The sequence below is a fragment of the Bombina bombina genome, chromosome 3 (assembly GCF_027579735.1).
Source record: "Bombina bombina isolate aBomBom1 chromosome 3, aBomBom1.pri, whole genome shotgun sequence".
In the NCBI taxonomy this organism is placed as follows: domain Eukaryota; kingdom Metazoa; phylum Chordata; class Amphibia; order Anura; family Bombinatoridae; genus Bombina; species Bombina bombina.
The window spans coordinates 809417604-809440578 of NC_069501.1; the positions used below are offsets into that span (position 1 = coordinate 809417604).

At 42.8% G+C, this 22975-nt stretch overlaps 1 protein-coding gene across 3 annotated transcripts in view; it reads right to left on the reverse strand.

Annotated features, from left to right (window-relative positions):
• The window catches only part of PPP2R3B (protein phosphatase 2 regulatory subunit B''beta), a 470846-nt gene that overhangs the window by 181250 nt on the left and 266621 nt on the right, over window positions 1–22975 (reverse strand). The window lies entirely within an intron of this gene.

Genomic DNA, 22975 nt, shown 5'->3' on the forward strand with positions numbered 1-22975 from the left:
GACAACTCTTTACATCCCTTGGCAATGATGGGAGTACAATGCTCAATGTACTTATACAAGTATTGATAGCACAGATAGTTATAACAAATAATATCACCATATGTCATTATGTTCAGTACAACATATAATTGCACATATTATAGTCAATTGGCTACAATGTAGATTATACATAAGTACGTGCTGAAGTATACAGCCGTCTAAAGGTCTTTGGGAAAACACCTGCATAGGGGATGTTATCAAATCTGATAAGGGATAAGTGATTACTCCTCTGTGTACATACAGCATATTAGGACTGCAACTAACGATTATTTTCATCATCAATTAATCGGACAATTATTTTTTCGATTAATCGACTAATCAGATAAAAAAAAAACACACACAAAAAAACTTTACATTAACACAAATGTTTGTCCTATTTTTAAGCAGCAGGACAGTTGTAAAATTAAGCAAAACAAAAACACAAACGGTTTGAAAAGAGGTAGAAATAGAAAGAGGTAGATGATCACTGTTTAGAACATTGTGCTATTCACTCTTTCAGAAACTTTGCATTTCAATGCAAAAATGTAAACATAACCACATGCTCCTGGCTGAAGCTGGCTCTCTTGTTGCAAGCTATGTTGCCTGCAGCAGAGATGAGGTGCTCAGATGGTGTTGAGGTGCCTGAGATGCATAAGTAGGGTTTTGTCAAGGTGGAATATTTATCTTTATTAGCTCTCCACCAATGCAAGTGTTTTCCTCCTTGGCAAGGGGCCTCTCAAAGTAGGCCTGGACTTCATTCTAACATAAAAATATCTTAAATATCTATATGCAATGGTAAACCAGCTAAAAGGTTAGATTTCCATGCACAGTTTGAGGTACACAGCTCTAACAGAGTGGACTGACCTGACATAGTGGAACAGACTTGCAAAACACAAATGTATGTACAGGGAGGGTTATCAGTAAATGATTAATCTAAGCGTTGACATTGATATCAGTTGGGGCATATTCAGTGTGTTCCATAGTGTGTAATGGCAGGGTATGTAGGGACACCAGAAATACACAAAGAAAAATGGTAGGGAACCCTTTACACTAAGCTCAATAACCCCTCTGACACCTTTATTGAAACTGCTTTGAAAACATAAATTATGGTTATCTGATAATTTAATTTCCATCGTGGGGAGGAGAGTCCACAGCTGCATTCATTACTTTTGGGAATTCAGAACCTGGCCACCAGGAGGAGGCAAAGACACCCCAGCCAAAGGCTTAAATACCTCCCCCCCACTTCCCTCATCTCCCTGTCATTCTGCTGAGGGAACAAGGAACAGTAGGAGAAATATCAGGGTATAAATGGTGCCAGAAGAACAAAAACTAAATTTGGATCCTTTCACCAGAGTCACGGGACTCTCCTCCCCACGATGGAAATAAAATTATCAGGTAAGCATAATTTATTTTTTCCATCTAAAGAGGAGGAGACTCCACGGCTTCATTCATTACTTGTGGGAACAAACACCCAAGCTCACATTGAATGAAAAACGGGAGGGCAAAAGAAGGTGGACCCTAAACTGAGGGCACCACAGCCTGTAAAAGCTTTCTCCCAAAAACTGTTTCCGCTGAAGCAAAAACATCAAATTTGTAAAATTTTGTAAAAGGTATGCAAGGAGGACCTTACAAATCTGCTTCATAGAGGCCTCATTCTTGAAGGCCCAAGATGAAGCCACAGCTCTAGTCGAATGAGCTGTGATCCTCTGAGGAGGCTTATGTCCCGCTGTCTCATAGGCTAAGCAAATCATGCTCGTTAACCAAAAGGACAAAGAAGTTGAAGAGGCTTTTTGCCCCTGGCGCTTCCCTGCATACACCACAAAAAGAGATGTAGATTGAAATCCTTTGTAGCCTGAAGATAAAACTTCAAGGCTCGAAACAACGTCCAAATTATGAAGTAACCTCTCCTTAGGAGAAGAGGGGTTACAACACAGAGAAGGAACTACTATTTCCTGATTGATATTACGGTTAGACACAACTTTGGGAAGAAATCCCAAACCAGTGCTAAGAACAGCCTTATCAGCGTGAAATACCAAAAAAGGAGGCTCAAATTGCAAGCCCGACAGCTCAGAGAGAGCTGATGCAATAGCCAACAGAAAGAACTTTCCAGGAAAAAATATCTTAAAGGGGACACTGAACCCAAACTTTTTCTTTCGTGATTCAGATAGAGCATGCAATTTTAAGCAACTTTCTAATTTACTTCTATTTTAAATTTTTCTTCATTCTCTTGCTATCTTTATTTGAAAAAGGCATCTAAGCTATTTTTTGGTTCAGACCATGGAGAGCACTTGTTATTGGTGGATGAATTTATCCACCAATCAGCAAGAACAACCCAGATTGTTCACCAAAAATGGTGAAATAAAGATACAAAGAGAATGAAGAAAATTTGATAATAGGAATAAATTAGAAAGTTGCTTAAAATTGCATGCTCTATCTGAATCACAAAAGAAAAATATTGGGTTCAGTGTCCCTTTGGACCTATGCACTCTATTGGCATTAAACGGAACCCTCTGCAACACCCTCAGAACCAAATTCAAGCTCCAAAGAGGAGCGGACTGTCTAAAAGCAGGACTGATTCTAGACAGGGCCTGAGCAAAAAACTGAATATCCAGAAGCTCAGCAAGCCTCTTGTGTAACAAAACAGATTATGACGAAATCTGTCCCTTCAAGGAACTGGTGGCAAACCCCTTCTCCATTCCATCCTGGAGAAAGGACAGAATCCTGGATACCGTCACCTTGTACCAAGGATATCCATGCTTCTCACACCAGGATAAGTAGGTCCTCCACACCTTATGATAGATGCAACGATAGATGCGATTGTCCCGGGTATTCCGCCTTGGGGTGGGCCTCCACAATATCCTGAGGGTTCTGTTCCAGAGTGTTGTGCTTTTCTGTACCAGATTGCGTGCCTTCGCGTATTGTGTCACTGAATGACCCTATAGTTCATAGATATGGGAATTTTCAGTCTGATGGTCCGAATGGTACAACTCGTTAGACATATGGGGATGAGGTAATCTATTGTCTTTGTTTTGAGTTCTTTCCCAGCATTTGTGGGGCTCCGTTTGGCTGGTTCTACGGGTAGGCCCGTGTCTTTTTTGGGCGTTAACCTTCGGGTTGCCTTATAATTTATATCCGATGGGATGTCTTATTTGTTTTGTTTCCTTTGGGAACCATCTGGGATTGATCCTCTTTGTTACTTCTGCGGAAGTTGTTTGAACATGATAGTCCTATGTTTAAAATGTGTTTCGTTTTCCCCTATGAGGGAAAGTTTTTCCAGCTTGCCTGTTAGGACCCCTGGTACAGGCTGGTCCTGTCGGGTTTGTTTAGTCTTGCGGCTGCTCAGACACGTGGCGCTGTTCTGCTGAGCTGGTTTGGTAGAAGCGCTGAGTGCTCAGGTTGTTTTCATGTTCCACTAAGCATTTAAGAAGAACGGGTGGGTTTGAGATGCGGGAAGGACTGTCTCAGTCCTTATAGCCTTCAGTCATAGACGACTGGGCAGGGGAGTGTTCAGCTGCGTCACTCTGAACCTAGAATTCCTCCCCCATGTGGGAGAGGGTTGGTGGGTTTAGGCCCCTTCACCACTGTTTGAGTGCTTTGGAGTTTAGTTTTATGCCTGTGGATGGTCCTGTTGGGACTTGATCCTACAGTTTGTATGGATAGCTGTCCAGCATGCGGAAGGTTTTGCATTTTGAAGCCTATTGCAGCTCTCGGCACCCTTGTGGGTGTATGTGTAAGCCGTTTCTAGTGTATCTAGATACAGATTTTACTCTTGGACGTGAGGGTCTGACTGAGTTATGAGGCCTTTGGGTCTCCTTATATGTCTCCGGGTGTGTTAGATCTCCTTTTAGGGATCGGTGTTCCGGATGATGGTTGATCCCTGTGAGGACTTTGCATAGCTCGGGTTCCCCGGAGCTGGGAAGGTTTAGCGCTTTTCTCTTCCCTGTGTCCTCTGTCTATGTGGAGGTGATGGGGAGACTGGCCCTGCTAGTAGGGTTTGTGGACCTCGAGGTATCCTCTCTGTTGTCCTGAGGCTTTGAGAAGTCCCTTCATACGACTTCTAGCCCTGCTCCTTGGAGCATTGGACTTTGGCTAGGGGTGGTTCCTTCCTTTGGTCAGGACTTTTGAGTTCTCCTCGCTATCCGGATTCTCTAGATATGTGTCAATTTCCCTTTTCTGGCTTTTTGGCCAGTTGGGATGTTTGGTTCCTGGGTAGTGGGAACTTGGGCTATGTCCTTGCTCAGTCTACCTGACCGGGTCAGGGTTGGCCTGGTTTTAGGAGAATTTCTTACTCTTTACAAGAGTAACCCATGTCATCTAGGGGTTAGCTGTGTGGCTTGCGCCTCAAGGGTTGTGGGTTGATACCCAGCTGCTGGCGTTGGATTCCAATTTCTGGTGCGCCTTAAGGTTGCATTCCACTGGTCAGTTTGCCAGTGTACCCGTGGATTCTCTGCTCTACAGAGAATGGGTCGGCTGTGCCTATGTTTGGCAAAGCTACCTGTAGGGGGGTCCTTTCTAGGATATTTGTGTTGGGGATTTTTCTTCCCAATTGGCTGGTGGCTTTGGGCCTTGAGGACAGTTTTTGCCCTGCCAACTTCTTCCCCTTTTTATCTTAAAGGGGATATTCTCCCTCCTATGGAGTCCTTTCTTAGGGCTTCTCCTGGTCGGGAAGTGGAGAGTGCAATTGGTTCCACCTGGGGTCTTGTTGGCTCCAAGTCAGACTGTGGGGCCTTATTTGGATGGATCCTTAGGTCTATGGCCTTGTCTGTTTTCAGAGTCAAGTTATACTTGTACTCTGGGGAGATGGCTGTACCATCTTTACGCTCGTTCCTGTACAATTTCGGGATTCTTTTGTTCCCTATATTGGATTCCTGTGGCTGGGTTGGTCCAGCTGAGTGTGGGTCTACAGATCAGAATGCCCGAGTGTTCTATGGGTCACAGTCTCTTCTGGATATGTGCGCTTATTGAGTTTATCCTGATAGCTCAGTTTCCTAGGAGATGGATTTTCCTTTCTCCTTGCTCCTTTGACAGGAGAGGGTTTTCTCTTCCTTCGGGTCCTGAAGGTATACTCCTTCTTGGGGGGCTTCGATGGAGGTTTTTTGTTCCCCTTTTTTAGGGACTTGTGAGTAGGTCCGGTGGCTTAGATTGTCTGGAGCGTGTCCTCTGTCGAGGGGCTGCTTTATGCGGTCTGTCTTTCTTGAGGACTGCTTCTTATCCTAGCAAGCTTCCTCTGGGCCGTCCTGTTATGGACTCTGTGTTCCTAAGCTTGGGGTTTCGCCTGGGGCTTTTACACGCTTTTCACGGTCCATGCTTGCAGGATGTTGAGGAGATGTTTTTCTGTCTCCATGCCCGGTATTATCCCAGGTTTCACTTGGTATAGGTGTGGCCTCCTTCCCTGTTGGGTCCATTCGGGTCTCTGTGAGCGAGGCCCACATTAGGAGGTGTTTTTTCTTGTGTTCAGGGACCTTGCGGTTTTCTCGGTCCTCCTTTGCCTTGTCCCCTTGAGGATTTCGGCTGGGTTTCTCTTCATTGTGAGGGATGAGTGGTGGGGGACCGTCTGATGGGCGACGGTGTCTCTTGGTGGACTGTCGGCTCAGTCAAGTCCATGTTGCGGTCTCTGGTTTGGCTGCTGGACTAGCTGCGAGTCAGTGTCACTGCGGCTTTTTCTTTGAAATTTTTTCTCGGCTTCGGACAAAGCAGGATTTTTCGTTGGCTAGAGGTACAGGCTTGGTGCCCTCAGTATGGGCTGCCTAATGTTCCCTCCCATCTTGGCATTCAGTGTCCTCTATAGCTTGGGTATTCTTTTACCAAAAGTAATGAATGCAGCTGTGGACTCTCTTCATTTAAGAAGAAAAACAAATTATGCTTACCTGATAATTTCCTTTTCTTCTGATGGAAATAGTCCAAAGCTTCCCACCCGTAATTTTATGTGGAGCGTCCTTATATTTTTCTGGCACCTTTTCACCCTGTTTCTTCTATTGTTCCTTGTTCCTCTGCAGAATGACTGGGGGATGAGGGGAGTGGGTATTTAAGCCATTGGCTGGTGTGACTTTGCCTCCTCCTGGTGGCCAGGTTCTTATTTCCCAAAAGTAATAAATGCAGCTGTGGACTCTTTACATCTGAAGAAAAAGTAAATGTATGCTTACCTAATAAATTGATTTCTTCTATGATATGACGAGTTCACGGATTCATCCTTACTTGTGGGATATTATCCTCCTGCTAACAGGAAGTGGCAAAGAGCACCACAGCAGAGCAGTCTATATAGCTCCTCCCTTGACTCCACCCCCCCAGTCATTCGACCACAGGTACAGAAAGAAAAAGGAGAAACTAAAAGATGCAGAGGTAACTGAAGTTTAAAATCAAAAAAATATAATCCGTCTTAAATTGACAGGGCGGGCTGTGGACTCGTCGTATCATAGAAGAAATCAATTTATCAGGTAAGCATAAATTTACTTTTCTTCTATAAGATACGAGTCCACGGATTCATCCTTTACTTGTGGGATATAATACCAAAGCTACAGGACACGGATGACAAGGGACAAGACAGATGGCTAAACAGAAGGCACCACTGCTTGAAGAACTTTTCTCCCAAAAATAGCCTCCGAAGAAGCAAAAGTATCAAATTTGGAAAATTTGGAAAAGGTATGAAGTGAAGACCAAGTCGCAGCCTTACAAATCTGTTCAACAGAAGCATCATTTTTAAAAGCCCATGTGGAAGACACCGCTCTAGTAGAGTGAGCTGTAATTCTTTCAGGAGGCTGCTGTCCAGCAGTCTCGTATGCCAAACAGATGATGCTTTTCAGCCAAAAAGAAAGAGGTAGCCGTAGCTTTTTGACCTCTACGTTCTCCAGAATAGACAACAAACAGAGAAGATGTTTGACGGAAATCTTTGGTCGCTTGCAAGTAAAACTTCAAAGCGCGAACCACGTCCAAGTTGTGCAACAGACGCTCCTCCTTAGAGGAAGGATTAGGACACAGGGAAGGAACAAAAATTTCCTGATTAATATTCTTATTAGTAACAACCTTAGGAAGGAATCCAGGTTTGGTACGCAAAACCACCTTATCAGAATGGAAAACAAGATAAGGCGAGTCGCATTGCAATGCAGATAGTTCAGAAACTCTTCGAGCCGAAGAGATAGCAACTAAAAACAGAACTTTCCAAGATAGAAGCTTAATATCTATGGAATGCATAGGTTCAAACAGAACCCCTTAAAGAATTTTAAGAACTAAATTCAAACGCCATGGCGGAGCAACAGGTTTAAACACAGGCTTGATTCTAACTAAAGCCTGACAGAACGACTGAATGTCTGGAACATCTGCCAGACGTTTGTGCAGTAAAATTGATAAAGCAGTAATGTAGGGCTTTTAGGAACAATCAAGAGTATAAGATTGTTAAATAATTCGAAATGTTTCTTTTTGTTCTAACATGTACTCTATTTCTGTTTAAATTCTTATTATTGGCTCTATGTGGTGCACAACAAGAAAATATTGTTCTGACATATTTTGCCTCATTTTACGTGAAACTGTATCAATGGCCCTGCGTGGCGCAAAACAAGTAACATATTGTTGTTTGATTTTATGACATATTCTTGCTTGTACTTTACACTACTGGTTATAAATAAATATTAAAAAAAAAAAAAATTGATAAAGCAGATATCTGTCCCTTTAGGGAACTAGCTGATTGCCCTTCTCCAATCATTCTTGGAGAAAGGACAAAATCCTAGGAATCCTGATCTTACTCCATGGGTAGCCTTTGGATTCGCACCAGTAAAGATATTTACGCAATATCTTATGATAAATTTTCCTAGTGACAGGCTTTTGAGCCTGAATCAAGGTATCTATGACCGACTCCGAGAATCCCCGCTTGAATAAAATCAAGCGTTCAATCTCCAGGCAGTCAGCCACAGAGAAACTAGATTTGGATGCTGGAACGGACCTTGAATGAGAAGGTCCTGTCTCAGTGGCAGAGTCCACGGTGGTAGAGATGACATGTCCACTAGGTCGGCATACCATGGCCACGCAGGTGCTATCAAAATCACCGAAGCTCTTTCCTGTTTGATTCTGGCAATCAGACGAGGAAGGAGAGGAAATGGTGGAAACACATAAGCCAGGTTGAACAACCAAGGTACTGCTTGAGGATCCCTTGATCTGGACCCTTAACAAGGAAGTTTGGCATTCTGACGAGATGCCATCAGATCCAATTCTGGTGTGCCCCATTGATGAAACAATTGTGCAAACACCTCCGGATGGAGTTCCCACTCCCCCGGATGAAAAGTCTGACGACTCAGAAAATCCGCTTCCCAGTTCTCCACTCCTGGGATATAGATTGCTGATAGATGGCAAGAGTGAGTCTCTGCCCATCAAATTATTTTGGTAACGTCTATCATCGCTAGAGAACTCTTTGTTCCCCCCTGATGATTGATATATACTACAGTCGTGATATTGTCCGACTGGAATCTTATGAATCTGGCCGAAGCCAGCTGAGGCCACGTCTGAAGCGCGTTGAATATCGCTCTCAGTTCTAGAATATTTATCGGGAAGAGAGCCTCCTCCCGAGTCCACACACCCTGTGCTTTCAGGGAATTCCAAACTGCACCCCAGCCTAATAGGCTGGCGTCCGTCGTCACTATGACCCATGCTGGCCTGCGGAAACACATTCCCTGGGACAGATGATCCTGTGACAACCACCAAAGAAGAGAGTCTCTGGTCTCCTGATCCAGATTTATTTGAGGAGATAAATTTGCATAGTCCCCATTCCACTGTCTGAGCATGCATAGTTGCAGTGGTCTGAGATGCAAGCGAGCAAACTGAACTATGTCCATTGCCGCTACCATTAGTCCAATTACCTCCATACACTGAGCCACTGACGGCCGAGGAATGGAATGAAGTGCTCGGCAGGTGGTTAAGATCTTTGATTTTCTGACCTCCGTCAGAAAATTTTTCATGACTACCGAGTCTATCAGAGTTCCCAGAAATGGAACTCTTGTGAGAGGAACAAGTGAACTCTTCTTTATGTTCACCTTCCACCCAAGAGATCTTAGAAAAGCCAACACGATGTCCGAGTGAGATTTGGCTAGTTGGTAAGTTGACGCCTGAATCAGGATATCGTCCAGATAGGGCGCCACTGCTATGCCCCGTGGCCTTAGAACCGCCAGAAGGGAAGCTAGCACTTTTGTGAAAATTCTGGGAGCTGTGGCCAACCCGAAGGGAAGAGCCACAAACTGGTAATGCTTGTCCAGAAAGGCGAACCTGAGGAACTGGTGATGATCTTTGTGGATAGGGATGTTAAGATACGCATCCTTTAAATCCACGGTGGTCATATATTGACCCTCCTGGATCATTGGTAAAATAGTCCGAATGGTCTCCATCTTGAAGGATGGGACTCTGAGGAATTTGTTTAGGATCTTGAGATCTAAGATTGGTCTGAAGGTTCCCTCTTTTTTGGGAACCACAAACAGATTGGAGTAAAACCCCTGCCCCTGTTCTGCTTTTGGAACTGGGCAGATTATCCGTCTCCAAAAAATCAGAATCCTCCATAACTCGGAGATTGTAATTATGGACAAACACTAAAGGCACCTTACACCACCCAATGGCTGGGGCACTCACCACCTCCCGTGAACCAGACAACTAACAGACTCCCTCCGTCGCCACTCGGTCAAGGTGCAGAAATGGAATACAACGTGACCACACCCGGTCACGAGGTGCATCGTGTAAGCCAAAAAAACGCGACAATCCCTAGGACCACATAATCTGATAATATAAGGCCGTTATGTCCGAATAGCCATGAGCCCAAGTATCACTACATATTAGCAGATAAAACCACATAAACATGATTAAAGTCCCCCTTGTTTAACCACTTAATGACCACAGCACTTTTCTGTCCGTTTGGAACCAAGGCTATTTTTACATTTTTGCGTTGTTTGTGTTTAGATGTAATTTTCCACTTACTCATTTACTGTACCCACACATTATATACCGTTTTTCTCGCCATTAAATGGCCTTTCTAAAGATACCATTATTTTTATCATATCTTAAAATTTACTATAAAAAAAAAAAAGAAAAATATGAGGAAAAAAATGGAAAAAACCCCCACACTTTTTCTAACTTTGACCCCCAAAATCTGTTACACAGCTACAACCACCAAAAAACACCCATGCTAAATAGTTTCTAAATTTTGTCCTGAGTTTAGAAATACCCAATGTTTACATGTTCTTTGCTTTTTTTGCAAGTTATAGGGCAATAAATACAAGTAGCACTTTGCTATTTCCAAGCCACTTTTTTTAAAAAAATTAGCGCGTTACATTGGGACACATATCTTTCAGGAATCCCTGAATATCCCTTGACATGTATATATATATATATATTTTTTTTTAGAAGACATCCCAAAGTATTGATCTAGGCCCATTTTCGTATATTTCATGCCACCATTTAACCGTCAAATGCGATAAAATAAAATAAAAAGTTCACTTTTCACAAACTTTAGGTTTCTCATTGAAATTATTTACATCTTGTGCAATTATGGCACAAATGGTTGTAAATGCTTCGCTGGGATCCCCTTTGTTCAGAAATAGACATACAGTATATGGCTTTGGCAATGCTTTTTGGTAATTAGAAGGCCGCTTAATGCCACTGCGCATCACATGTGTATTATGGCTAGCAGTGAAGAGGTTAATTAGGTAGCTTGTAGGGAGCTTGCAGGGTTAATTTTAGCTTTAGTGTAGAGATCAGCCTCCCACCTGACATCACACCCCCGATACCTCCCAAACAGCTCTCTTCCCTTCCCCACCCCACAATTGTCCCCGCCATCTTAAATACTGGCAGAAAGTCTGACAATACTAAAATAAAAGGTATGTTTTAATTTAATTTTTTTAGCATATATACATATGCTGGTGTGTAGGATCCCCCCTTAGCCCCCAAACTCCCTGATCCCCCCCCCCCCAACAGCTCTCTAACCCTCCCCCTCTTATTAGGAGCAATATTGGGCACTGGCAACTGTCTGCCAGTACCCAGTTTACAAAAAATATATATATTTTATTTTTTTCTGTAGTGTAGCTTCCCGCCCTCAAAGATCAACCCCCCACCCCCCTCCCAGATCACTTAAAGACATTTTATTTTAAACCCCCCTCTCTCCCACTTTTGAGACTACAATTTTCCGTAGTATAGCGGTTCTCACCCGCTCCCTCCCCATGCATGTGCCCACCGACGCGTCCGTGCACGCCCCAGGCGTCCCCACCCCCCCTCCCTCCCAATGCATGTGCCCGACGCGTCCGTGCACGCCCCCGGCGTCCCCGCCCCCCTTGTGCTGCAACAAACCATCGATGGCTGCCCACCCGCCTCCCACATCAGCTCCCACCCACCAATGATTGCGGCTATCGATGGCCGGTGCAGAGAAGGCCACAGAGTGGCTCTCTCTGCATCAGATGGGGAAAAAGTGTTCTTGCAGGATGCCTCAATATCGAGGCATCACTGCAATAACCGCTTTCCAATACCGACGACGTAGGCATTAACTGTTCTTTGGGGGTTTTTTTTTCAGGCTTCTTTGATTGTTTTACCTTACTCCAAGACTGACTGGGTCTCCATGAAGGTTTAGACTGTTCCTGCTTGGAGACGGAAGAGGAAGGATTTCCCTTGAAATTTCGAAAGGAACGAAAATTACTCTGTTGTCCCTTTTGTTTGTTTCTCTTATCCTGAGGGAGAATATGACCCTTACCTCACGTAATATCAGAGATTGTTTCCATCAAGCCCAGTCCAAACAAGGTCTTCCCCTTGTAAGGAATCGCTAAAAGCTTAGATTTGGAGGATACATCCGCAGACCAAGGTTTTATCCATATCGCTCTGCGAGCTAGAACCGAGAAACCTGTAATCTTTTCTCCCAGTTTGATAACTTGAAGGGAAGCATCCGTAATAAAGGAATTAGCCAATTTAAGAGCTTTTATCCTATCCTGGATTTCATCCAGGGGAGTTTCTGTCCTAATAGCATCAGACAACGCATCAAACCAATAAGCCGCCGCACTAATGAAGCAAACAGCTGGCTGCCATTGTAAGCCCTGGTGTATATACATCTTTTGAGTAACCCCTCTAATTTTTTGTCTATAGGATCTTTGAAAGCACAACTATCCTCTATGGGTATAGTAGTTCTCTTAGCTAAGGTGGAAACAGCTCCTTACACCTAGGGGACTGTTTGCCAAGCCTCCTTTACATAAGTCGGCTATGGGAAACATCTTTTTAAATATAGGAGATGGAGAAAAAGGGATACCCGGTCTCTCCCACTCCTTATCAATGATCTCAGAAGCTCGGTCTGGTACAGGAAAAATCTCTATCAAGGAAGTGCCTGCGACTCTGCTGTCCCCATAGTGTCTCATAACAAGAATGTATGTGTTACAATATAAAGTGCCCATTTTTTAATAAAGGCTTCCTTATATGTCCCTCCTATGAAGTAATGTGCCCAACTTTTTCTGCCGTTATCCCAGAAAATCAAAGTCAGCACTTACCTCATTCTGCCTGACAGCAAGGCAGATCCCAGGTTTGAGAGGTCCTCTCCCTCACATGGACCTGTGACAAAAAAGAAAGGACTGAGTAAGATTTCTCAGTTTTTTAGAGTTAGGGCAGCATCAGTATGGGAGGCGCAGTGAGAATTATGTCCCACAAGTTCCCATTGCTCTAAAGCCACCACTACTCTACTGAAGAGACTGATATAGACTACGGCTACACCACAGGACAAAGCAGCACAATCTTGTACTACCTTAAAAATAATAAACTCTTGATTGAAGAATCATTTTAAACACCTAACTTTACCACCTCCTTGCTCTTAACGTAGGCAAAGAGAATGACTGGGATGGGAGGGAAGGGAGGTGATATTTAACAGCTTTGCTGTGGTGCTGGGCAGAAGTGATGTTCCCAATAGTAATTAGATGATCCGTGGACTTGTGTCATTAAAAAGAAATTAATTTATCAGGTAAGTTCTTACATAGTAATACCCAAGATGTGGAACTTCACAGAAGCGTCACTAGAGAGATAGGGATAAAAATAATAACCTTTTGAGCTGAAAAAAATTAATCCACAACCCAAAATATAAGTTTATTCTCATAAATGAAAAGAAAAAAAACTTAAACATAAGCAGAGGAATCAAACTGAAACAGCTGCCTGAAAAAGTTTCTACCAAAAACTGCTTCCGAAGAAAATACATCAAAACGGTAGAATTTAGTAAATGTATGCAAAGAAGACCACATTGCTGCTTTGCAAATCTGATCAACTGAAGCTTCATTCTTAAAAGCCCACAAAGTGGAGACTGATCTAGTATAATGAGCTGTAATTCTCTGAGGTGGGGCCTGACCCGACTCCAAATAAGCTTGATGAATCAAAAGCTTTAACCAAGATGCCAAGGAAATGGCAGAAGCCTTCTGACCTTTCCTAGAAGCAGAAAAGATAACAAATAGACTAGAAGTCTTCCTGAAATCTTTAGTAGCTTCAACATATTTCAAAGCTCTTACAACATCCAAAGAATGTAAGGATGTCTCCAAAGAATTCTTAGGATTAGGACACAAAGAAGAAACAATTTCTCTATCAACGTTGTTAGAATTCACAACCTTAGGTAGAAATTTAAATGAAGTCCGCAAAACCGCCTTATCCTGATGGAAAATCAAAAAAGGAGATTCACAAGAGCAAGCAGATAATTTGGAAACTCTTCTAGCAGAAGAGATTGCCAAAAGGAACACTTTGCAAGAAAGTAGGAGGAGCCTGTAAAGCCTTCAAAACCAAATTAAGACTCCAAGGAGGTGAGATTAATGACAGGCTTGATACGGACCAAAGCCTGTACAAAACAGTAAATATCAGGAAGCTTAGCAATCTTTCTGTGAAATAAAACAAAGAGCAGAGATGTGTCCCTTCAAGGAACTTGCAGACAAACCTTTATCCAAACCATCCTGAAGAAACTGTAAAATTCTAGGAAGTCTAAAAACGCCAGGAGAATTTATGAGAACAATATAAAAAATAAGTCTTCCAAACTCGATAATAAATCTTCCTAGAAACAGATTTACGAGCATGTAACATAGTATTAATTACTGAGTCAGAGAAACCTCTATGACTAAGCACTAGGTGTTCAATTTCCATACCTTTAAATTTAATGATTTGAGATCCTGATAGAAAAAAACAGACCTTGAGACAGAAGGTCTGGTCTTAAAGGAAGTGGGCAAGGTTGGCAACTGGAAAGCCGAACAATATCCGCATACCAAAACCTGTGAGGCCATGCTGGAGCTACCAGCAACACAAACGATTGTTCCATGATGATCTTGGAAATCACTCTTGGAAGAAGAACTATAGGCGGGAAAATATAAGCAGGTTGGTAACACCAAGGAACTGCTAACGCATCCACCACCTCCGCCTGAGGATCCCTGGACAGGTACCTGGAAAGTTTCTTGTTTAGATGGGAAGCCATCAGATCTATTTCTGTAAGACCCCACACCTGAACAATCTGAGAAAACTTATCTGGATGGAGCGACCACTCCCCCGGATGTAAAGTCTGACGGCTGAGAAAATCCGCTTCCCAATTGTCTACCACCTGGGATATGAACCGCAGAAATTAGACAGGAGCTGGATTCTGTCCAAGCAAGTATCTGAGATACTTCTTTCATAGCTTGGGGACTGAGAGTCCCACCCTGATGATTGACATATGCCACAATTGTGATATTGTCTGTCTGAAAGCAAATGAACGGTTCTCTCTTCAACAGAGGCCAAACCTGAAGAGCCCTGAAAAAAAGCACAGAGTTCTAAAATATTGATTGGTAACCTCACCTCTTGAGATTTCCAAACCCCTTGTGCTGTCAGAGACCCCCAGACAGCTCCCCAACCTGAAAGACTTGTATCTGTTGTGATCACAGTCCAGGTTAGACGAACAAAGAGGCCCCTTGAACTATACGATGGAGATCTAACCACCAAGTCAGTGAGAGTCGAACATTGTGATTTAACAATATTAATTGTGATATCTTTGTATAATCCCTGCTCCATTGATTCAACATACAAAGCTGGAGAGGTCTCATATGAAAATGAGCAAAGGGGATCACATTCAATGCTGCAGTTATGAGACTTAAAACTTCCATGCACATAGCTACTGAAGGGAATGATTGAGACGGAAAATTCCGACAAACTGAAACCAATTTTAATCGTCTCTTGACTGTTAGAGACAGAGTCATGGACACTAAATCTATCTGGAAATCTAAAAAGGTGACCCTTGTCTGAGGAATCAAGGAACTTTTTGGTAAATTGATCCTCCAACCATGTCTTTGAAGAAACAACACTAGTTGATTTGTGTGAAATTCTACAGAATGTAAAGACTGAGCTAGTACCAAGATATCATCCAAATAAGGAAACACCGCAATACCCCATTCTCTGATTACAGAAAGTAGGGCACTGAGAACCTTTGAAAAGATTATTGGAGCTGTCACTAGGCCAAATGGAAGAGCGACAAATTGGTAATGCTTGTCTAGAAAAGAGAATCTCAGAAACTGATAGCGGTCTGGATGAATCGGAATATGAAGATATGCATCCTGTAAGTCTATCGGGAATATATAATGCCCTTGCTGAACAAAAGGCAGAATAGTCCTTATTGTCACCATTTTGAAAGTTGGCACTCTTACATAACGATTCAAAATTTTCAGATCCAGAACTGGCCTGAATGAATTTGCTTTCTTTGGGACTATGAATAGATTTGAATAAAACCCCAGACCCTGTTCCTGAACTGGTATCATTACCCCTGAAAGTTCCAGGTCTAAAACACACTTCAGAAAAGCCTGAGCCTTTACTGGATTTGCTGGGATGCGTGAGAGAAAAAAATCTTCTCACAGGAGGTCTTACGCTGAATCCTATTCGGTACCGTTGAGAGACAATACTCTGAATCCATTGATTTTGGACAGACTCTGCCCAAATGTCTTGGAAGAATCTTAATCTGCCCCTACCAGATGAGCTGGAATGAGGGCCACACCTTCATGCAGACTTGGGGGCTGGCTTTGGTTTCTTAAATGGTTTGGATTTACTCCAACTTCAAGGTTTCCAATTGGAACCAGATTCCTTGGGGGAAGGATTAGGTTTATGTTCCTTATTTTGTCGAAAGGAACGAAAACTGTAGAAACTTTAGATTTACCCTTAGGTCTTTTATCCTGAGTCAAACAAACTCCCTTCCCCCCAGTGACAGTTGAAATAATCAAATCCAACTGAGAACCAAGTAAATGATTACATTGGAAAGAAAGAGATAGTAATCTAGACTTACAAACCATATCAGCATTCCAATATTTGAGCCACAAAGCTCTTCTAGCTAAAATAGCTAAAGACATAGATTTAACATCAATTTTGATAATATCAAAAATGTCATCACAGATAAAATGATTAGCATGTTGAAGCAAGCAAACAATGCTAGACAAATCAGGATCCATTTCCTGTTGCGCTAAACTTTACAACCAAAACGTTGATGCAGCTGCAACATCAGCCATAGAAATGGCAGGCCTGAGAAGATAGCCAGAATATAAATAAGCTTTCCTTAGATAAGATTCAAGTTTCCTATCTAAAGGGTCCTTAAAGGAAGTACTAAACTCCAAAGGAATAGTAGTACATTTGGCAAGAGTAGAAATAGCCCCGTCAACTTTGGGGATCTTTACCCAAAACTCCAATCTAACTGCTGGCAAAGGATACAATTTTTTAAACCTTGAAAAAGGGATAAAAGAATTACGAGGCCTATTCCATTCCTTAGAAATCATATCAGAAATGGCATCAGGAACTGAAAAAACCTCTGGCGTAACCACAGGAGGTTTATAAACAGAATTTAAACGTTTACTAGTTTTAGTATCAAGAGGACTAGTTTCCTCAATATCCAATGTAATCAACACCTCTTAACAAGGAACGAATATACTCCATCAGAGGAGGATAATTCAGTATGTTGTCGGTCATTTGAAATTTCATCAACTTTATGAGAAGTTTTAAAAAATACCTTTTACGTTTATTAGAAGGCAGGATAGCAGAAAAACATAATTTATGTAAGAACTTAGCTGATAAATTCATTTCTTTCATATTGGCAAGAGTCCATGAGCTAGTGACATTTGGGATATACAATCCTACCAGGAGGGGCAAAGTTTCCCAAACCTCAAAATGCCTATAAATACTCCCCTCACCACACCCACAATTCAGTTTAACGAATATCCAAGCAGTGGGGTGATAAAGAAAGGAGTAGAAAGCATCAACAAAAGAAATTTGGAAATAATTGTGCTTTATACAAAAAATCATAACCACCATAAAAAGGGTGGGCCTCATGGACTCTTGCCAATATGAAAGAAATGAATTTATCAGGTAAGTTCTTACATAAATTATGTTTTCTTTCATGTAATTGGCAAGAGTCCATGAGCTAGTGACATATGGGATATCAATACCCAAGATGTGGAGTCTTCCACTCAAGAGTCACTAGAGAGGGAGGGAATAAAAATAAAAACAGCCATATACCGCTGAAAAAATTAATCCACAACCCAAAACAAAAATAAGTTTATTTCATCTTTGAAAGAAAAAAACTTAAATCAAAAGCAGAAGACTCAAACTGAAACAGCTGCCTGAAGAACTTTTCTACCAAAAACTGCTTCCGAAGAAGCAAATACATCAAAACGGTAGAATTTAGTAAATGTATGCAAAGAGGACCAAGTCGCCGCTTTGCAAATCTGATCAACTGAAGCTTCATTCTTAAAAGCCCACGAAGTGGAAACTGATGTAGTAGAATGAGCTGTAATTCTCTGAGGCGGGGCCTGACCCGACTCCAAATAAGCTTGATGAATCAAAAGTTTCAACCAAGAAGCCAAGGAAATAGCAGAAGCCTTCTGACCTTTCCTAGGACCAGAAAATAAAACAAATAGACTGGAAGTCTTCCTGAAATCTTTAGTAGCTTCCACATAATATTTCAAAGCTCTTACCACATCCAAAGAATGTAAGGATCTCTCCAAAGAATTCTTAGGATTAGGACATAAGGAAGGGACAACAATTTCTCTACTAATGTTAGAATTCACAACCTTAGGTAAAAATTTAAAAGAAGTCTGCAAAACTGCCTTATCCTGATGAAAAATCAGAAAAGGAGACTCACAAGAAAGAGCAGATAGCTCAGAAACTCTTCTATCAGAAGAGATAGCCAAAAGGAACAACACTTTCCAAGAAAGTAGTTTAATGTCCAAAGAATGCATAGGCTCAAATGGAGGAGCCTGAAAAGCCTTCAGAACCAAATTAAGACTCCAAGGAGGAGAAATTGATTTAATGACAGGCTTAATATGAACTAAAGCCTGTACAAAACAGTGAATATCAGGAAGTATAGCAATCTTTCTGTGAAATAAAACAGAAAGAGCGGAGATTTGTCCTTTCAAGGAACTTGCAGACAAACCCTTATCCAAACCATCCTGATGGAACTGTAAAATTCTAGGAATTCTAAAAGAATGCCAGGAGAATTTATGAGAAGAACACCATGAAATGTAAGTCTTCCAAACTCTATAATAAATCTTTCTAGAGACAGATTTACGAGCTTGTAACATAGTATTAATCACTGAGTCAGAGAAAACAGAATTTATGCTTACCTGATAAATTACTTTGTCTTGTGGTGTATCCAGTCCACGGAATCATCCTTTACTTGTGGGATCTTCTCCTTCCTAACAGGAAGTGGCAAAGAGAGCACACAGCAGAGCTGTCCATATAGCTCCCCCTCTAGCTCCACCCCCCAGTCATTCGACCAAAGGTTAGGAAGAAAAATGAGAAACCATAGGGTGCAGTGGTGACTGTAGTTTAAAAATAAAAACCACCTGTCTTAAAATGACAGGGCGGGCCGTGGACTGGATACACCACAAGAGAAAGTAATTTATCAGGTAAGCATACATTCTGTTTTCTCTTGTAAGGTGTATCCAGTCCACGGATTCATCCTTTACTTGTGGGATACCAATACCAAAGCTTTAGGACACGGATGAAGGGAGGGAACAAGACAGGTACCTTAAACGGAAGGCACCACTGCTTGTAAAACCTTTCTCCCAAAAATAGCCTCCGAAGAAGCAAAAGTATTGAATTTGTAAAATTTGGAAAAAGTATGCAGCGAAGACCAAGTTGCTGCCTTACAAATCTGTTCAACAAAAGCCTCATTTTTAAAAGCCCATGTGGAAGCCACTGCTCTGGTAGAATGAGCAGTAATTGTTTCAGGAGGCTGCTGGCCAGCAGTCTCATAGGCCAAACGGATGATGCTTTTCAGCCAAAAGGAAAGAGGTAGCGGTCGCCTTTTGAACTCTCCTCTTACCAGAATAGATAACAAACAAAGAAGTTGTTAGTCTGAAATCCTTAGTTGCTTGTAAATAGAACTTTAAAGCACGAACCACATCAAGATTGTGTAACAGACGTTCCTTCTTTGACGAAGGATTAGGACACAGAGAAGGAACAACAATTTCCTGGTTAATATTCTTATTAGACACAACCTTAGGAAGAAAACCAGGTTTGGTACGCAAAACTACCTTATCTGCATGGAACACCAAGTAAGGCGAGTCACACTGTAAAGCAGATAACTCTGAAACTCTTCGCGCAGAAGAGATAGCTACCAAAAACAAAACTTTCCAAGATAAAAGCTTAATATCTATGGAATGTAAAGGTTCAAACGGAACCCCTTACAGAACTGAAAGAACTAAATTCAGACTCCATGGCGGAGCCACAGGTCTATAAACAGGCTTGATTCTGACTAAAGTCTGAGTAAACGCTTGAACGTCTGGTACCTCCGCCAGATGTTTGTGTAAAAGAATAGACAAAGCAGATATCTGTCCTTTTAAGGAAGTAGCCGACAATCCTTTCTCCAATCCATCTTGGAGAAAAGACAATAGCCTGGGAATCCTAATCTTACTCCATGAGTAGCCCTTGGATTCGCACCAACAAAGATATTTTTGCCAAATCTTATGGTAGATTTTCCTGGTGACAGGCTTTCTAGCCTGAATCAGGGTATCGATAACCGACTCAGAGAAATCACGCTTAGATAGAATTAAGCGTTCAATCTCCAAGCAGTCAGACGCAGAGAAATTAGATTTGGATGTTTGAAAGGACCTTGAAGAAGAAGGTCCTGACTCATTGGCAGAGTCCATGGTGGAACGGATGACATGTCCACTAGGTCTGCATACCAAGTCCTGCGTGGCCACGCAGGTGCTATTAGAATCACCGACGCCCTCTCCTGCTTGATTCTGGCAACCAGGCGAGGAAGGAGAGGAAACGGTGGAAACACATAGGCCAGATTGAAGGACCAAGGCGCTGCTAGAGCATCTATCAACACCGCCTGGGGATCCCGGGACCTGGACCCGTAAAGAGGAAGTTTGGCATTCTGACGGGACGCCATCAGATCCAATTCTGGAGTGCCCCATAGCTGAGTCAGCTGGGCAAATACCTCTGGGTGGAGTTCCCACTCCCCCGGATGAAAAGTCTGACGATTTAGAAAATCCGCTTCCCAGTTGTCTACTCCTGGGATGTGAATTGCTGAGAGGTGGCAAGAGTGATTCTCCGCCCACCTGATTATTTGGGTTACTTCCATCATTGCTAGGGGACTCCTTGATGGTTGATGTAAGCTACAGTTGTGATGTTGTCCGACTGAAATCTGATGAATTTGACCGCAGCTAGCTGAGGCCATGCCTGAAGAGCGTTGAATATCGCCCTCAGTTCCAGGATATTTATCGGGAGAAGAGCTTCTTCCCGAGACCATAAACCCTGAGCCTTCAAGGAGTCCCAGACAGCATCCCAGCCCAACAGACTGGCATCGGTCGTTACAATGATCCACTCTGGTCTGCGGAAACACATTCCCTGAGACAGGTGATCCTGAGACAACCACCAGAGAAGAGAATCTCTGGTCCCCTGGTCCAACTGTATTTGAGGAGACAAATCTGCATAATCCCCATTCCACTGTTTGAGAATGCATAGTTGCAGTGGTCTGAGGTGTATCCGTGCAAAAGGGACTATATGTCCATTGCTGCTACCATTAGTCAGATTGTCTCCATGCACTGAGCTACAGACGGACGAGGAATGGAATGAAGAGCTCGGCAAGTAGTAAAGAGTTTTAACTTTCTGACCTCCGTCAGAAATATTTTCATTTCTACCGAGTCTATTAGTGTTCCTAGGAAAGGAACTCTTGTGAGGGGGGAGAGAGAACTCTTTTTGATGCTCACCTTCCACCCGTGAGACCTCAGAAAGGCCACTACGATTTCCGTGTGAGACTTGGCTCTTTGGAAAGTTGATGCCTGAATTAAGATGTCGTCTAGATAAGGCGCCACTGCTATGCCCTTTGGGGCAGCTCATCACTTTGTTACCAGGTTTGAGTAAAACCCCAGCCCTTGTTCCGCAATTGGAACTGGGTGGATCACTCCCATTGTATGTAGGTCTTCTACACAGCGTAAGAACGCCTCTTTCTTTGTCGTGTCTGTAGACAGACGAGAAATATGGAACCTTCCCCTTGGAGGGGAGCCCTTGAATTCTAGGAGATATCCCTGGGATACAATCTCTAAGGCCCAGGGATCGTGTACGTCTCTTGCCCAGGCCTGAGCGAAGAGAGAGAGTCTGCCCCCTACTAGATCCGGTCCCGGATCGGGGGCTACCCCTTCATGCTGTCTTGGAGGCAGCTGCAGGCTTCTTGGCCTGTTTACCCTTGTTCCAGACCTGGTAAGGTTTCCAGGCTGCCCTGGGTTGTGAAGTGTTACCCTCTTGCTTTGCAGCAGGGAAGGATGAAGCGAGACCACTCCTGAAATTTCGAAAGGAACGAAAATTATTTTGTTTGTTCTTTGTCTTAAAGGACTTGTCCTGAGGGAGAGAATGGCCTTTTCCCCCAGTGATTTCTGAGATAATCTCTTTCAATTCAGGCCGGAAAAGGGTCTTTCCTTTGAAAGGGATGTTCAGCAGTTTGGATTTTGACGACACATCGGCCGACCAGGACTTGAGCCATAGCGCCCTGCGCGCCAGAATGGCGAAACCTGAATTCTTTACCGCTAATTTAGCTAGTTGGAAAGAGGCATCTGTGATAAAAGAATTAGCCAGCTTAAGAGCCTTAATTCTGTCCATAATATCCTCATATGAGGTCTCCGTCTGGAGCGCATCTTCCAGCGCCTCGAACCAGAAAGCAGCTGCAGTAGTTACAGGAACAATGCACGCTATAGGTTGGAGAAGAAAACCTTGATGAACAAAAATTTTCTTAAGTAAAACCTCTAACTTTTTATCCATAGGGCCTTTAAAAGCACAACTGTCCTCAATTGGTATGGTTGTGCGTTTAGCAAGTGAAGAAATAGCCCCCTCCACCTTAGGGACCGTCTGCCACGAGTCCCGCATGGTGTCAGATATGGGGAACATTTTCTTAAAAACAGGAGGGGGAACAAACGGAATATCTGGTCTATCCCACTCCCTAGTTACTATATCCGCAATCCTCTTAGGGACCGGGAACACATCAGTGTAAACAGGAACTTCTAGGTACTTGTCCATTTTACACAATTTCTCTGGAACCACCAAAGGGTCACAGTCATCAAGAGTAACTAATACCTCCCTGAGTAATAAGCGGAGGTGTTCTAGTTTAAATTTAAAAGCCAACGTATCTGAGTTTGTCTGAGGAGCAACCTTTCCCGACTCGGAAATTTCTCCCTCACACAGCACATCCCTCGCCCCCATTTCAGAGCGCTGTGAGTGTATATCGGATACGGCTACTAAAGTGTCAGAATGCTCATAATCTGTTCTTAAAACAGAGCTATCACGCCTTGCAGGTAACACGGGCAGCTTAGATAAAAATACTGAGAGGGTATTATCCATAACTGCCTCCAAATCTTGTAAGGTAAAAGAGTTAGACGCGCTAGAGGTGCTAGGCGTCGCTTGAGCGGGCGTAACTGGTTGTGACATTTGGGGAGAGGTCAACGGGCTAACCTCATTATCTTCTGTCTGAGAATCATCTTGGGCCACATTTTTA